The following is an 18,280-nucleotide window of genomic DNA, read 5'->3' as shown; positions in this document are numbered from 1 at the left end:
TCACTCATTGTCAGGGAAATACAAATCAAAACCACAAGGAGATATCACTTCTTACCTGTTAGAATAGTTAGTATCAAAAAGACAAGAGATGACACGTGTTGGAAAGGATATGGAGAAAAGGGAACCCTTATGTACTGTTGGTGGGAGCATCACTTGGTGCAGCCACTGTGGAAGACAGGTGGTTTCTCACAAAATTAAAGATAGAACTACCATATGATCCACCAATTCCACTTCTGGGTACATATTCAAAGGAAATGAAATCAGGATCTCAAAGAGATATCTGAACTTCTATGTTCATTGCAGTATTATTCACAATAGCCAAGATACAGAAACAACTTAGATGTCCCTGGATAGATGAATGGATAAAGAAGATGTTTCCATATGGATATTATATATATATATAATGTAATAATATATGTAATGTATATATATGCAATATAATGTATGTATATGTAATGTAATATATATAATGTAATAATATATATAATGTAATAATATATATATATATAATAGATCTTAAGTGTTCTCATCACAACAACAAAAAGTAATTATGTGAGGTTATGGATGTGTTAATTAATATTATTGTGGTAAAGGCAGCCCCTGTGGCGCAGCGGTTTGGTGCTGCCTGCAGCCTGGGGTGTGATCCTGGGGACCCAGGATCGAGTCCCACATCGGGCTCCCTGCATGGAGCCTGCTTCTCCCTCTGCCTGTGTCTCTGCCTCTTTCTCTCTGTGTCTATGAATAAATAAATAAAATGTTAAAAAATATTGTGGTAATTATATATTATATATTTATATGTATTATATAAATATACATTATATATTATTATAATAATATTATATATTATATATTATATTATTGTGGTAATTATATATATAATACCCACATGGAAACATCTTTATCCATTATATATCCATTATATCCATTATATATATATATAATATCCATATGGATATATAATACACATATACACACACAATGGAATATTATTCAGCCATGAGAAAGGAGGAAATCCTGCCACTTGTGACAACATGGGTGGACCTCGAGGTCATTATGTTAAGTGAAATATGTCAGAGAAAAACAAATACTGTACGATCTCACTTACATGCAGAATCTAAAAAAGCCAAACTCGGAAACAGAGTCGATTGGTGGTTGCCAAGGGCTAGGGAGTGCAGAAAATAGAGAGATGTTGGTCAAGGGGTACAAATCCACATTTATAAGATGAATAACTTCTGGGAATCTAATGTATGGCATGGTGACTACAGTTACCATGGCAAAATGGCACTATATACTTGGAAGTTGCTAAGAGAGTAGAACTTAAGTGTTCTCATAACAACAAAAAGTAATTATGTGAGGTGATGGAGGTGTTAATTAATATTATTATGGTAATCATCTCACAATATATACGTGTATTAAATCATCACGTTGTACACCTTGACGTTAGACAGCGCTATACATCAGTTGTATCTCCATAAAGCTGAAAAGAATACAATTATAAAGCAACCAGACTGTGGAGTCTGTAGAGATATAAAAGCAGGTATGTCTCCATTATTTTAACAAAAACTCTATTAAGTACAAAAAAATCTCTATAAATTATAGATAAAAAAGCTAAGAGCAGTCACTCATTCAGATATATGCACCTGTTTAGGAAAACAGGAGTAATATCCAATTACCAATTTCCATGTCCAAGTGCCTACTTCCAAGTGCATATAACATAAAAGTGAGGAAAAAGTCAAGAGGGTAAATGTTAATAGAAGGACAACTCTGATTCAGTGGAACTATTTAGTTATTAATAATCACTGATCAAAGAATAAAACACGCCTGCAATCTTGAAAAAGAAGGCATCTGGGGCACCTGGCTGGCTCAGTCAGTGGAGTATGTGACCCTTGATCTGTGGGGTGGTGGGTTCAAGGCCCACGTCTGGTGTAGCGATTACTTAAAAATGAAATCTTAAAAAGAGAAAAAGAGGTAATCTGACAAGACTGGATCATGGAAATATCCCCTTTTTTTTTTAAGTAGGCTCCATGCCCAACGTGGGGCTCTAACTCACCACCCCGAGATCAAGAATCACATGTTCCACGGACTGAGCCAGCCAGGTGCACCAAAACTGGATCACGGATGTACTATTTGTTATATTTTTGTTTGTTATATTATTTATTATTTTTTTGTTATATTTGTTATATTATTCAAATTTGTTATATTATTTTATATATTATATAAAATATATGTTATATTATTATATAAAATATGTTATATTATTCTCTGTATTTTCTATGCTTGAAATTTGCATGATAGTAGAAGAAGCACACCACATAGGTAAACTGAGGATATAGAGTGAGATTCAAAGTGGGAACAGGAGGGTAAAGACCCTGAAACAATACAATTTTAATAACATTTATTCTTTACCCACATACTTTTATCATTTTTCCCAAACCCATAATGCCATGGATTATATCCTGGAGCAGGGCCTCTCCTCCCTGCCAGTTCTTGTCCCACTTCTACATTTACTTAGGGAAAGACATCAGAGACCTGGAGACGCCCAACTGCCACCAGCCTGCGTGGGGTCTCCTCCAAGGATTCACCACAGAGTTGCCGCTAGTCTACAGCTTCCTCACTCTCCACACCCCCAACCCCCACAACCCTAGGGATTATTTCTACATGAGGACTGACTGCAAAAGGAAGCCTGCTCAGTGCAGGGCAAAGGTCTGGTTTCCTGGCAGTGCCGGCAGAAAGGCAATTGCCCCGGAACAGGCATCTTCTAGTTCAGATACATGTTTCTTCTTACTTCCACCCACCCGTCTCTACGGACATGGTCTAAAGACTTTCCTACGTTGTGGTTGGTGAAGATGATGACGGAGCTGATGAAAATGCAAATTTAACACATTTAGCTCTTAACCCTGTCACCATCCCAACTATTTTCCCTGGGAGTTTGTCTCATTTCCCAGTGTTTTGCTATAGGTAAAATTCACATATAACAAAACACACAGATCTTCAGTGTACCGTTCCGTGAGTTTTGACAAATCCATGCCACACCACCTAATGCAAACCCCGGTGAAAATGGTCATTACTTTCACCCCAGAAAATTCCCCCTTGCTCCTTCCTTCTTAGCCAAAAATCACTATCCTCTCCAGCTTAGAGGCAGTCACTGTTTGCTTTTCCCATCACCTGAATCTTGAGGTGTGTTTGGGGATTGGAGAGGGAGGAGGCGAATTTCTGAGATCCCTCATTCATTAAATGAGTTGAGGTGTGGATTCATCCAAAGAGGCTCTCCCCAGTCTTGAACTGGAGGCCAAATTCTCACAAGTGGGCTTTTGATTAGGGCCTAGCTGAAATCCATTTTCCCCAATGTTGCTTCTGTTTTCGTGGACATAACTCTGGTGCTATATTCAGGAGATGTCAGTGCTGAAGGGCCAGGGAGGAGAAAATATAGCTAGGTAAAGAAATCAAGACTCAGGGGCGCCTGGGTGGCTCCGTTGGTTAAGCATCTGCCTTCAGCTCAGGTCACGATCCAAGGGTCCTGGGATCGGTCTCCCTGCTCATTGGGGAGTCTGCTTCTCACTCTCCCTCTGCCCTTCCCCCCTGCTTGTGCTCTCTCTCCATCAAATAAATAAATAAAATCTCAAAAAAAAAAAAAAGAAAGAAAGAAATCAAGACTCAAAGTTTAAAATCTAGCTCTTACTTGGAGCTCATCATTTTTACATCTATGCTTTAGATGAAGAGGCTTCAGACTAGGGATCTAAATTTTAAGCATATCCCCAACCTGGACTGGCTATGACTTTAGATAAATTACTTCCCATCTCTGAACTTCTTCCAGCTATAAAGTGAGAATCGCACTGCATTGATCTCCACTATAACGGACAGTGTAAATCTTGTAGCCACAGCGTTTGGGGCGATGGCTTGTTTATGTGCACCCAGGCTTCTTCAGCTTCAAGGAAAGAACAAAGTAGTCCTGCTCCGTGATGTCTAATATAATGAAAGCGAACTCTTTCAGTCACAGCATAAGAGCTGTCGAAGAGAAAGTTCGATGACAAAATTAGCCATAAACTTGTGGAGGAGTGACAGTTTCCAGAATTTTATTCATTATCGAATCAATTTGGTTGTTTTCTATTTCCTGCCAGATTATTTTTCAGATGTCGCTATTCATAAGTATGCAAAAAAGCCACGCCGCCTTTCCAACTCTGCTAAAGTCACTTCTGTATTGTTGTGTTCATCAGAATGTTCAGGAAGGATTCATTTGGTTCGTACAATAAAAGAGCTCCAAATGGTAATGATTCCCAAACAGTACTTGGTTCGCAAAGAATCCCACACCAGAACATTGAGGGGGCTGCCTTCTGTGGTGGGAACTCAGCTGCACCATGTGTTCTAGCAGAACCCGGTTTCTCCCTGCGAGCCAGTCATTCTCCTTGGCAGCCCAGAGTCTCCTTTCTCTCCCTGTGGGGCTCTTTACACCCGGGGTGGCTTTTGCTTCTATCCCTTCCCACCAGGATTCGAGCAGCATCTCCGTGTGGAGACCCAAAGCAAACAGTCACAAAGTCAAATAAGCAAACCCTCAGGTATAGAAAGCCCTTCTCTCCTGTCGGGCTGTACCTACTCCTGGGTGCGCCCCGGCTTAGGAGGCAAGTTGGCTGTGAATGCACGTTCTGGGCACTGGGTGCCCCCCCAGTAGGCTGCAAACACGTGGGCAGGAGTCACGGTGAGCGCTCCGGCCTGAGATGGGGAATCAAGTCCTTGGGGTGCATGTGGCATTTGAGAGAGTGGAAACACCGGGGGAGGTTTAGGGGTTCCAGCTTCCGATTCCAGATCTGGGGCTAGAAACCCCCAGTCTCTGAGCTTCAGTACCCTCTGCTGGAACTGTGAAGTGAGGACCCACGTACTTGTAGAACTTCTCTCAGACTTTCACCCTCATAATTCTGCCCCGAGGGCCTGGGGACACTGCAGATTCCGATGGCGCAGATCTGGGGTGGGGCCGGAGCCTGCAGGTCTCCCGAGCTCCCAGGGGATGCCGCTGCTGCTGCTGGTCTGGGGACCCCAGGTTGAGGAGCATATTCCGTGGCCAGGCCTGGCAATGAGGTGCTTGGTGTTTAAAAACGTCTTCAAGCTGTCACAGTGAAGTTAGCATCACTCCGTGTTATATGAAAAGAAACTCGGGGGGTGCCTGGGGGGCTCAGCCGTTGAGCGTCTGCCTTCGGCTCAGGTCATGATCCCCGGGTCCTGGGATCGAGTCCCACATCAGGTTCCCCGCAGGGAGCCTGCTTCTCCCTCTGCCTGTGTCTCTGCCTCTCTCTGTCTCTCATGAATAAATAAATAAACTCTTAAAAAAAGAAAGAAAGAAAGAGAGAGAAAGAGAGAAAGAAACTTGGGCTTGGAGAGGTCAGAGAGTGTGGGGCATACAGGAAATCTGGTTCCCCAACCAGTGAGGGAAGGAAGCTACAGCAGAGCTGGTCAGCAGCACCTGGGAATGTGCTGGAAACACAAACTCTTGGGTCCTGTCTCAGACCTACTTGATCAGAAGGGCCGGGGGTGCTCCCTGCAATCTGCGGTGCAACAGGTCACCCTTTACTTTTTTTTTTTTTTTTAAGATTTATTTATTTATTTATTCATGATAGACATAGAGAGAGAGAGGCAGAGACAATGGAGGAGGGAGAAGCAGGCTCCGTGCCAGAGTCCCACGTGGGACTCGATCCTGGGACTCTAGGATCGGGCCCTGGGCCAAACGCAGGCACCAAACCACTGAGCCACCCAGGAATCCCCACCCTTTGCTTTTCGGAGTCTGCCCAACGTCCGACTTCGAGGACCACTGAACCAGAGCACTGCTTCTCAGGCCTGTTGGGGCGCACCACCTCCCGGGGCTCCTGTTACACCGCGGCCTCCGATTCCGCAAGCCCAGGGCCCGGCCTGATGTCGCGCGGCTGCCACAGGCCCCGGGGCCGCCGGTGCTGCTGGGCCAAGGGCCACACTGGGGCCCGCAGGGAACTGGATGCTCTCTCCCTCCAGCGGGAAGACTTCGTTGAGTTGCCTGCGGGCTTTGTTCTTCACAGGCAGATGGAGGCGCAGGAAGGAGCAGAGAGTGCACTCCTGGGTTCAAGGACCTGCAGAACTGGCTCAAACCAGAAAGCTCTGAATTCCATCTCAAGCTTCTGGGATAAGCACTAGTACAGTAAAGCACCAAAAGACAGGATGGGCAGTTGCTTCGAAGAGAAAATTCTGGTGTTGGGCTCAGCACTGCCCTCAGAGAATGGAGAAATTCCGCCTGCAAAGACCAGGGTTCAGGGCCCCTGGGTGGCTGAGCGGTTGAGCACCTGTCTTCAGCCCAGGGTGTGATCCCGGGGTCCCGGGATGGAGTCCCGCATCCCCTGCAGGGAGCCTGCTTCTCCCTCTGCCTGTGTCTCTGCCTCTCTCTCTGTGTCTCTCATGAATACATAAATAAAAATCTTTTTAAAAAAATAAAAAAAGACCTTTCTCCATCACAAGGATAAGGATGCCTTGTTTTAGCTACCCTGGCTGAGCCTCTAATCTTTTTCTAGCCAACACTGGATTTTCCTTCTGAGCTCACTTGGTCTGTAAACATCATTTCCTTTGCAACCCCAAGCCCCAAATTTCACAGAACCATGCTATGTCAAATAAGAAAAACCTGCCTTACTATGACCTCGCTCTCTTCAACATGAATCACTGCTTCCCTAGAATTTTTCCTTTGTGCTTTTGGCTGCCCAATGGCTTGTGTCTCTTGAAAATACTGAGAGGTCACACAGAGAAGGGAAGAAATCCTTCATTTTAAAAAAATTATTTATTTGAGAGAGAGAGATAGAGAGAAGCATTTGCAGAGGGAGAGGCAGAGGGAGAAGCAGACTCCTCGCTGGGCAGGGAGCCCAATGCAGGACACGATCCCAGGACCCCGGGATCATGACCTGAGCCAAAGTCAGACGGACAACCTACTGAGCCACCCCGGCACCCCAATCCCTCATTTTATATTTGGATAGATTTTCTATGCAAAAACACGGCCAACGCAGTGTGCTCCCCTGCTGGGGAGGGCGGCAGCTGAAAGCAGTTAGTTGGGCAACACTCCCAACAGCTGGGGTGTCGATGCTCTGTTCCCGAGAAGGGGTCCAGAGAATGTCTGCACACCTGGAGAAGTCACCCATACTGCTCATTCCTATGTCGTTGTTTGGCCTTCTCTAGAACACACCATGAGGCTAGGATGTATACCTCTTTGGTTTGGGACGCATACCTAGCACAGTATCTGGCATGGGGAAGGGCCACACATCTTCGTTGAGTACAGTTTTCCAATTTTGAAAAACATTCCATAAGTTCTGCTTGACTTCCCTGTGTATTTTCCCTTAGCCGCCAAAACGTATTAGGTTTCATTTCTACCGTGTTGCGTACTTTGAAGCATTTGAAGCTTGTCTGTTATCTCAAGACGTATTTCTAAAGCCATCCCAATCACCTCGATTGATTTTTAGCACCTGGTGTGCGTTTAGAACAGACCTTCTGGCTATGATGAGAATGTTCTAGTATACACTGTCGGGCGTATGCCTTGATGGGCTGTGACTTGGCATCATGGTTGGGTGCCCTGGTACCAAAGGCACAGTCCTTGGTTTAATAGACCGAGGAGGAATGCAGAGCTTGCCTAATCAGGAGCCTGACCCCTCATGAGGAACGTCAGATGCTGGCTGTATAGGCCGACGGGCCACTTGCCCTGACCACACCGCTTATCCATTCCAGAAGCTCACCAGGTCAGCAGTTTCCTCGACGGTGGCCCGACTGGGAACTGCATGGCCTCGTCCCCTTCTCTAAGGCCTCTGGTTGGGGCATTTCCTTCAAGAGGCCCCTGAGCAGCTGGAGTCTGCCCATGGTACTGGAATGGAAGCAAAATACATCAGCTGACATTCTGTCCTCCGTCCTATCTCGCTTTCTGGCTCAAGGGCATTTTGATTCATTCAGCCTTTACTTTTATTTCCATTTCCAAAGTTTACAAATTCGAGCTTAGGGCTGTTCGGCTATTAGAAGAAAAATCTTTCCTTCCTCTCCAGCTGTCTTCTAAAACACGATTGTCCAGTGGATGGCAATGGCTTTTCCACCAAAAAAATAAAAATAAAAATAAAAATAAAAATAAAAAAATCACAAGGCAAGGATGTTGCAACCAGCAAATTATCTCTCATATTGGAAAAGTAGATTGAAAACTCCAGATCTGGGAAGCCCGGGTGGCTCAGTGGTTTAGCGCCTGCCTTTGGCCCAGGGTGTGATCCTGGAGTCCCGGGATCGAGTCCCACATCGGGCTCCCTGCATGGAGCCTGCTTCTCCCTCTGCCTGTGTCTCTGCCTCTCTCTCTCTATGTCTCTCATGAATAAATGAATAAAATCTTAAAAAAAAAAATAGAGGGTAAGAATTTAAAATAAAATAAAACTCCAGATCTTTGATCTCTTTACAAATTCTTAGCAATATGCTCTAGTCTTGGCAATGAGTATTATAATAGTATTATTATTGAAAACAGCTGTTAAGTTTGCATCTAAGAAATGTTTGCAAAAAACTCAGATCAGGTCAGCAACGTACTCGACAACAGGGTTTTCCTGTGTCCTACTTCCATGTGTTATAATATTTTCGGTTATATAATCTTTTCCCTAGAGAAGGAGGAATAATGTGAATTAAATGTGTCAGATAAATGGATGTGGGTCTTTCTCTTGATAGGAATGCTTAATGCAAAAATTCTTTCTAGGAGGCATCCTTGGTAGTTCCCGAATTAGGTTATTGAAAGTTTTCTTTTCTTCTTTTTTTGGTGAAAGTTTTCTTTTTTAAAACAGTTTTAGTGCTCTGTATTTAACTCTAATCTACAGCCTTCTCCGTATTATTTGAATGCCAGCAATTCTGATGATAAGGGCGTGTCTCATGGAGGCAGCAATAAGAAGGAGCTAGTGGCGGCTCTAAGAGAGGAGCAACCAGTCTTCATTCAGGAAGGCTCTGGCTTTACCATATGAATTAAAAAGAGCAGCACGAACTGCAACATTGATCTGTTGCTGATGGAATAGAAGCAAAAACTCCTCATTTGAAATCTCCCCACATTGTCTCTCTCTGCAGCTTGGAATCTGCAGACTAATTCTGCTTCTATCAGCGAACAGGGATGTAGATTAGCTTCACCGAAGGAAGATCACCGAGGGCAATCCCTCCCCGCCCCCCCCTTCCTTTGAGAGAGTGTCTAATTGTTTGAATGTATTCGATCCGTTTGATGGGGGAATTGCCATTACAGTCATAGAAGCTAGTTCCAAATCTCAAGAGTGGGAGAGTATGGATTTATGATTTTTAAAGCTCCAATAAATGTTTCGTGTTGGATTGCTACATGAAACCATGAAAAAAGAACTTGGGAAAAATATGAAAAATGTATGCTTTGTGCTTCTAGTACATTTCAATACCAGATTTCAGTGTGATATACAGTGGTGGTTGCCATAACAACAGAGCAATCCAGGAGCCGCGATTACGCATATAAGGAAATGGCAGCCAAGGATCCTGCTCTCTGGTCAGAGCCACTGTCTTGTTCATCGCCATCTAGTTCTTTCACTTTGTACATCAATTATCTACATTCGGGCTCTTAAAATTGCTGATCGTCTACCTAAACTTTAGGTTCTGAGCTTTTTCTCTTGAAAAATAGTCCCAGAATATTAGAGCAGAGGAGCGTAAAGTGGGTACGTGTCAGATCCCCTTGTCTCAACAGCTTCAGAAATCGATATAACTGATGACAGGGAGTTGAAGCTACAATATAATTAAGGCAAGGAGGAACCCCTGCAATTTTGGATTAAATAATGGGATGGTGGGTATGTACTTACCTAAATGATGAAAGGATTGCTTTGGAATAAAATATCACACGCATGGGCCAGCATAAGAAATATTCCCCTTCCTTCCTTTTTTTTTTTTTTTTAAGATTTTATTTATTTATTCATGAGAGACACAGAGAGAGAGAGAGGCAGAGACACAGGCAGAGGGAGAAGCAGGCTCCATGCAGGGAGCCCGACGTGGGACTTGATCCCAAGACTCCAGGATCACGCTCTGGGCCCAAGGCAGGCGCTAAACCACTGGGCCACCCAGGCATCCCCCCTTCCTTCCAACAAAATGACTGATGGCACTTCGTATGTTGGCACACCAGAGTGAAAACTTTGCTTATTTATTATTCTAAATGATTAGTAATGAGAAGATCCATTCACATCCAGCTCATGAGAGGCACTGAGTCAAATCTAAACCATGGCACCATCATTTCCCTGAGAGGTTTTAAAACCAACAGTTTTGAGAAAGACAGTGGAGAGCTTTTCCTAGTCAAGTTACTAACTTTCCAAAACCAGCAGTGACAATGCTGCTTTCCACCCTCATGCAATGATGAGACATTTTTGGCATCATGCAGGGGCTCTAACTTGAAGTCTGGAAAAAAATTAAAAAAGCTGGTGGTGAAAATCCACCTCTTTAATAATAATAACAAGCACTTACGAGTGACAACTCGTGCTAGGTACTTTAATGTCATTTCTCAACCTCACAGCAATGCAAAGTAAATATTATTCTCTATTTCATAAATCAAGGGCAAGTGATATTAAGTAACTTCCTCAACATCACAAACGTTTGGCTCCTTTTCTTTCACTCCGTGTTTGTGGAATTCAAAGATAAGCTGCCCAAAAGCAGATTCCGGGTTTGTTTTCCTCACCACGATGAACCCACCGTGTAGTTCAGACTCTACTTATGGTAGACACCACATGGTGTGGATATCAAATCCTTCAGGAGAGTTTCCAGCAGCAAAGTTCTGTGGTAAGCTGTGTTGTTTATCCTTTGCTGCCAACAAATTACTGCAAAACAGTGGCTCAAAGCAATCGGCACTTACCACCTCACAGTTTCTGTGGAATGGGAATTTGGGAGCAGCTTACCTGGGGGATTCTGACTCAGGGTGTCTTGAGATTTTGTAGTTAGGACATCAGCAAGGCTGCGGTCATCTGAAGGCTGACGAAGGCTGATGGATCTGCTTCCAAGATGGTGTGCTCACATGGCTGTGGGCAGGAGGCCCCTGTCCCTTGCAGCATGGGCCTTGCACATGTCCCTTGCAGCATGGGCCTCCCCGTAGGGCTCTTTGAGTGTTCTCACAACATGGCAGCTGGCTTCCCTGAGAATGAGCCATCAAAGAAACAGCAAGGAGAGGCCACACTTCGAGCTCGCAGCCTTGGAAGTCCCGTACCATCACTTTAGTCACATTCTGTTTGTTAGAAGTGAGTCACTAAGTACAGCCCACACTCAAGGGGAGAGGAATTAGACTTAACCTCTTAAGGAAGCAATACCAGAGAATTTGTAGACATATTTTCAAGCTACCCCATAAGCAGACTTTGGATTTCAGAAGATACAGAAGGTCTGGAAATCCAAAAACATAAAAGCACAATCCAATTTCATCTATCTAATGGAGCTAAAAATATGCCCACAGCCAACCTGTCTCCACTAAATGTAATGAGTAATGTCAGTGAAGTTTGCATTCGTCAAAGATCTTGAGTCCCGGACATAATGCAATACGTCTGAATAGGATTGAGGTGACTTTTCAAATAATATTGTATCTCTAAAATATAATTATATAGTGTAGCATTTATCTAAAAGGGTCAGGCTCACAGTCAGTATCATTATTCATGAAGACTCCAGAAAAAGGCAAATAACTAAAACAGACACATAATATAAAGATAACCTATTAATATTTATAGATATCTCGCCAGCACTTACCATGTGTCCGGATGAATTGTATTATTACCTAAAGTGTCACCTCCTTGCATTCTTAAGCTTACAACACCCCCAACCTCTGCCGTATATTTTTCCAATTATGGAAAGTGCCTCATTTAACCTTTGGAATACTCCAAAGCCAGATGTAAGAGGAAAGGAACTGGATATTTGGAAAACTGAAGAATCAAGCTAATAGTATTGGTCCATAATGAGAAGATGAAAGGCACAGAGCTAAAAAATTACCCCAAAACACAAAACAAAGAATAATGGCTGGGATCAGATGCTTATATAATGGCTCAAACCCTAGATCTCTCTGTTTTTATTTATCTTATTTTATTTTTAAAGATTTTATTTCTTTATGTTTGTTTGTTATTTTAAAGAGAGAGAGCACGTGTGAACACCCACCTGGGGGGAAGGCTCACAGTCTTCACAGAGGGAGAGGAAGAGGAGGAGGAAGAGGGAAAGCGGCAAATCCTCCTAATCCCAGATGAGTACTAGCAAGCTGTAGCTGATCCAGAGACCAGTGCATGAAAAAATAGATATTTGTTGTTTCAAGCTCCCGAGAATTGGGGGGTTATTTGTTATGCAGTAATAACTAATGTACATGCTCGGTTACCGCAAAGGTCCTTAACCTGGGGTTCATGAAGATCTAGAGTCAGCAATGGATTTCACTTTCCCTGGGCAATCTCCACGAATATTAATTTTTACCCTCAAGCTTTTTATAAAAATTGAGCAATTTTTAGACCTCAGTAACAAGTCTTCATTGTGGTATTTATGAGCAAAATGAATCAAATTGAAAAAGTTAATTTTGCATGGCTGAAGGTGATAATAAAATGAATTGCTTATAATGATCATGAAATATGTACAAGTGGGAGAGGAAATGTTAATCCAGTTGTACAAAAATTTAAAATCAACAGCAGGTGACTTGGGAAGAAAACAAGAAGGAAACAATTTGCCTTAAGGCATACCTTTTGCCTTGAGCCTACCTGGCTCCTTACTCCTAGATTGAGGATTTCTGACGAAGGCCGGTAGACAAGGGGTTAAGCGTGGAGCTAAAACCAGTCCTAGCTGCTGTTGAAGTAGCACAGAAAAAAAGACAGTGAGAAAGGAAGCAAACAGAAGATGAGGAAGAGAGAAAGGAAACAGGTTTTTATCAGGCCTTGGAGCTCAACCATTAACACTAGAATTTTATCCTTTGGCTAGTATAGAAGTTGATTTTAATCAGGTTTACTTATCCTAATTTTCAAAGCATTTTTCGTATTTTTATCATTCTCTGAGTCTTTAATAGTATTTCAAAATGGATCTGATGTGAAACCCCACTGTTTGCGCAGCAGTAACTAAAAACATTCTGACTCCATAGAATTGAAATTATTTTTAGAATGCTGAAAATTCCCCTGGTGCAACAGAGATAATGACAATCATAATATTTGCAAAAGGAAGTGTTTGGTTGGGCTGTATGTAAGAGAAACACACACACACACACACACACACACACACACACGCTGGACCAGAAAAAATTCACTAAGATCCAGGAGGACACAGATTTATCTGCACGCCCCCTCCGCCCCGCCCCCATAAATCTACACAAAGAGTCTTTCTTCTTGCAATGGATCTTCTAATGTCAGTAGAGTCTTCATTAAGATTTTTCGGGCTACTGATGAAAGATACAGAAATGATTAATAAATCTAGATTCATTTTATAAAGCTTTGTAGATGAGATTTAGAAAGAAAACGTGAATCTTATTCAAACAGGCAAGCATTGTTAGTCAGAAGAATAAAGCCTTTTCAACAACTTGCTGGTGGCTTGTTTTACACTTTATTCAAAGTTTTATTTTCATAATAGGCAGAAACTTTTATCATTGTGGTAGTGTAGAAATAATTTCATTTCCTTTAACATCTCCTATATTCCTGGCAAAGTGTTAGCGTTATTGAAATCCTCACATACAAATTTCTTTCTCAACCTGAAAGTACAACTCTTGCTTCATATGGGGAAAAATAACTACTAAAAATTGTTTCTGTGTGTAATAGATTGCTTTAAACATTTTTTAAAAAGAATCTACTTCTTTTTTTATTTGGGGGGTGGGGACAGGGAGCATGAGCAGGGGGGAGGGGCAGAGGGAGAAGGAGAGCCAGACTCCTCACTGAGCAGGAAGCCCAACGTGGGGCTGGATCCCAGGACCCCGGCATCATGGCCTGAGCCAAAGGCAGATGCTTAGCCAACTGAGCCACCCAGGCGCCCCTGTAATAGATTGCTTTGAACTATGGCTCTAACATAGCTATTTCCATTGGAAATGTTGGAACAATGAGAGAAAGAGATATGGCGTATATGAGCGTGTATTAAAATATATGCACAACCATGCAACACCATAGGTGGATTCAACAATAGAGGATGGAGAAGGTTCTGGTAGAATGCATTATCCAGTTACCTACTCCTGTTCCTTGAAGGGGATTGCCCAGGAAACTAATGAAGCTTAAAGGCTCCACGGCACACCTGGGCCCCTTTCAAGGCAACGTTTCCACATGCTCATAACGTTTTGGTAAAATTTGCAAAAGTAATATATTTCACCCATAATTCGTTAAGTCTCTTTCCACTATGACACCCCGTCCTTGTATTGGGTGGCACTGGGGATGGCCATGGCATTTTTGAAATCTGACTCAGAAAAAAAAAAATCTGACTAGGAGAGAGTGGGTTTAGTGGGAAATATTTGTAATTATACCTAAGTTATTATTAGTCATCCTGATGTAGGAATGGCTTTCAGGAATACTTCCATCTTCTCCCGGGATGACTCATCTGGAACCATGACATTTAGGCCCAGAAGCAAAGAATATTAATGTGTGCTATCAATCATGCCTAGAAGCACCAGAAGTATGGGGTAGTGCAGGAGAAAGCAAGTTTGAAATACAGAAAGCCAGAAGCTGGTCTGTGGAAAAACTTCCAATCACGAGGTGAGTCAAATTAGAAGATTTAGTTCTCAGTAACTTCAAGTCAAAATGGAAGTTCTCGCTCATTAGGAGCAGACCGTGATAGTTCAGTGTATACAATTATAATCTCATGGGGATCCCTGGGTGGCTCAGTGGTTTAGCGCCTGCCTCTGGCCCAGGGTGTGATCTTGGAGTCCTGGGATCAAGTCCCACATCGGGCTCCCTGCATGGAGCCTGCTTCTCCCTCTGCCTGTGTCTCTGCCTCTCTCTCTCTGTGTCTCTCATGAATAAATGTAAAAGAAAATTTAAAAAATGATAATAATCTCATGATACAGTGAAATTATATGTGTGTGTGTGAAACATGTCAGATGATATTTATTTTCAAATATATGAAATATATTTTCACATGCTATGGATTTCACTACATACAATATGCATTTCATATATATCATCTCACTCTATGAGTAGAAAAACTATATATGAAATCAATAGATGTATCATGTATATGATACATATTCAAAATCAGTAGAAATTACATGGATACAGAGAAAAGAATGACAATTGTAGGATCCTTTTAGATCATAACGAAAAAAATCAATCATACATGAAGAGCAAGAAAGAAATTGTGAATAGGAACAATGAATAGGCACTTGGGTTGTTTGCTAATTTAGTTCATTAAAAAAGTGAATCATATAAACACAGATGAAGAAAATTAAAATTCTTGCCAATTTGATAAGGAATACTGATATTGACAATGATTATCACAAAAATAGTATGGCACTAAACAAGGCCGTCAGTGACATATTGTTTGAGGAGAGTCACCAGTTCAAAGAACATTTAAGATTAGTTGCTGTGTAAGGAAACTTGAAATGCCCTGAAATCTGAGAGCTCATACATGCAAGAAATTTGATAGACTTTCCAAGCCTGGCAACGGATTCTAAAAATTTACGTGACATTTTTGACAATGAACGTCATTTTGACTTGAAAATGAATTGGTAAGCTGGAAATCAATTTCTATGCTATCAGTAATTTTTTAAAAATCAATCATGCTAGATAGAGGAAAGCCTTTGAATTCCTGTGCCAGAAAACATTTATAAAAGCATTATCGGGGATCCCTGGGTGGCGCAGCGGTTTGGCGCCTGCCTTTGGCCCAGGGCGTGATCCTGGAGACCCGGGATCGAATCCCACGTCAGGCTCCCGGTGCATGGAGCCTGCTTCTCCCCCTGCCTATGCCTCTGCCTCTCTCTCTTTCTCTCCCTGTGACTATCATAAATAAATAAAAATTTTAAAAAAAATAAATAAAAGCATTATCGGAGCAACTGGGTGACTCGGTTGGTTAAGCGTCAAGTCATGATCTCAGGGTCCTGGGATTGAGCCCCACATCGGACTCCGTGGTCAGCGGGGAGTCTGCTTCTCCCCATCGCTCTGCCCCTTGTCCTCTCTCTCTCAAATAAATAAATAAATAAATAAATAAATAAAATCCTTTTTTAAAAAAGCCTTGTTATCTAAAGAGTCAATCAAAGAAAATGCAGCTGAAAAATGTAGGAAAAAATATTATAGGGGTGTGCCAGGGAGTTAATGAAGATATGTGACTCTTCCAGATTTTGTGATGCTTTTGGTATTTGCAAGCTTTTTCATATTTGTAATGTGTTGCAATCTTTTTTCTCATTCTAAATATGTATTTCAATCTTTGTACTTAATTTTGAATTTATAATGTAGTGTTCTTTTTTTCTAAAAACGGGCCCACAACATCGTGTCTCAGGCACAAATTCTGGTTCCACTCCTACCTGCCCAGCAGGCACAAGTAGGCACAAGTGTATACATGTGCACGCACGTGAACACACAAGTGCTCGTGTGCTACTCTCACCATTGCTACTTCAGCACATTTTTGGCAACAAGTCTGGCTACCCACTGCGGACACCAGACTTCTGGGATCCCCTCTGACCCCAACGGCGTTCTAGTGCACTGAGCCCTCCATACAGGACTGGAGAGAACCTAAGGAGCCATTGCCAGCCTGGAAAGACCACTGTGAGCCAAGTTGGATTTGACCCAAAGGATCTCTAGGGAAGCCTCCTTGTTTTCAATCACAGGCACCTCAGGAGTTCTGAACTGTTTCTGGAGTGTCTAGGGAAGTTAAGTTTGTTCGGCTCCCAAGAGCACCCAAGGGGCTGTAGAATCCTCAATGGATTCTCTAACAACCTCCCCCTCCCAGCATCTTCTGGGCTTTTGAAGACAGCCCCAGTGCGGAGACTCCTCCGAAGAACTGCAGGTCCCTGACTCTAGAGAGTGAGTAGCTGCTCAGCACCTGGGGAACAGCATTTCCACGGGCAATTAGGGGATCGGGTTAGTGGTTGCTTTGCAACAAGCTGGTGCAACTCCCAGGTCGTCCAAGGGCTGGCTTCTAAGATGCTTGTATGTATGAAATGCAACTCGAGGTAGTGAAGCAGCTCTGCGAACACTTGGTATTTTGTCATGCACCATGCAGGACCCTAGGAAGGGGAGACGGTGATCTGGCCCTGAGACATCCACCCCAGTGGCCCTGGTGACTGAGCCAAGTTGAAGGCACGTGATAGGCGCACCACCAATGGAGGCCTGAGCGCATTCTGCAGGGACGTGTGATTCAGCCCTCAGCTCTCTTTCCCCGTCTACACAGGTCACACACATCTTCCCCCGCTTCTAAGTGTTTCCCCTGAAGCCCAATCAGACGTGGATAAGTTACAGTTTGGCTGAAGATTTGGGGTGACGAGGAGCTACCCGAACTACAACCCACTGAATTCCTCTGAAAACACGCTGTGGGTATGTTTTCCTTCAAAAATCTCCTTCCAAAAAAAAAAAAAAAAAACCTCCACCTTCTTCTGAGCTCAGCCCCAAGCAGCCTGGGTCCCTCTGCTCCTCTAGCTCCCTCTCTACTATGCGCTGCGAGTTTTAGCCAGACACTTAGGCCTGAGGATCCTCTTCCGGCCCGTGAGCTTCATAAAGCTTCTTTTCAACTTCTCCATTAAAGCGGTCTCTCCCCACATAGAAATTCTGGTACCAGCTGCTAAGACGATAACTGTTTCTCCATATGGCTTCCTAGATAAAATAGGAAAGAACACTGCTCTTTTCCCACAGATGTGATGATTGATAGCGGTCTGTCTGGGCGACATATATCATCACAGTTCTCTGAATGGGATCTTTACTTTCATAAATCAACCTAAGACTTCACTTTTGTATTTTTCTCTATACAGGCCCATAAAGGGAATTTGAAATATTCATAAAATTTGAAAGAAAAATGAATCAACATCATTTCACCACTCACATTACGCACCGTTCGCATTTTTACGAATTTTCTCCCAGATTTTCCGTCTGTGGAATGAAAGGTTTTGTCTCTTTGTTTTTCAAGCCTAATTCTAACCACTCTGTGTATACATGTCTATGCAGTGCTTTTTGTTTATTTATTTTTAAGATTTTATTTATTTGTTTGAAAGAGAGAGAGAGAGATAGCAAGAGAAAGCACTAGTGGGGGTGGGGAGGGTGGGAGGAGAAGGAGACGCAGACTCCCCACTGAGCAGGGAGCCTGATGCGAGGCTCGATGCAGGACTCGATCCCAGGACCTCGGGACCATCACCTGAGCCGAAGGTAGACGCTTAACCGACTGA

At 43.0% G+C, this 18,280-nt stretch overlaps 1 long non-coding RNA gene across 1 annotated transcript in view; it reads right to left on the bottom strand.

Annotated features, from left to right (window-relative positions):
- LOC140596037 (uncharacterized) overlaps positions 1–11,172 on the bottom strand; it is a 47,042-nt gene extending 35,870 nt beyond the window's left edge. Inside the window, exon 1 of the long non-coding RNA XR_011998074.1 lies at positions 10,893–11,172. This is a non-coding gene — a long non-coding RNA (uncharacterized lncRNA). The remainder of the gene's footprint in view (positions 1–10,892) is intronic.
- Positions 11,173–18,280: the final 7,108 nt, after the last annotated feature.

This window comes from Vulpes vulpes, chromosome X (assembly GCF_048418805.1).
Source record: "Vulpes vulpes isolate BD-2025 chromosome X, VulVul3, whole genome shotgun sequence".
In the NCBI taxonomy this organism is placed as follows: domain Eukaryota; kingdom Metazoa; phylum Chordata; class Mammalia; order Carnivora; family Canidae; genus Vulpes; species Vulpes vulpes.
Note: the sequence above shows the minus strand (reverse complement) of the source record. Positions and strands in the feature narration are given on the sequence as shown.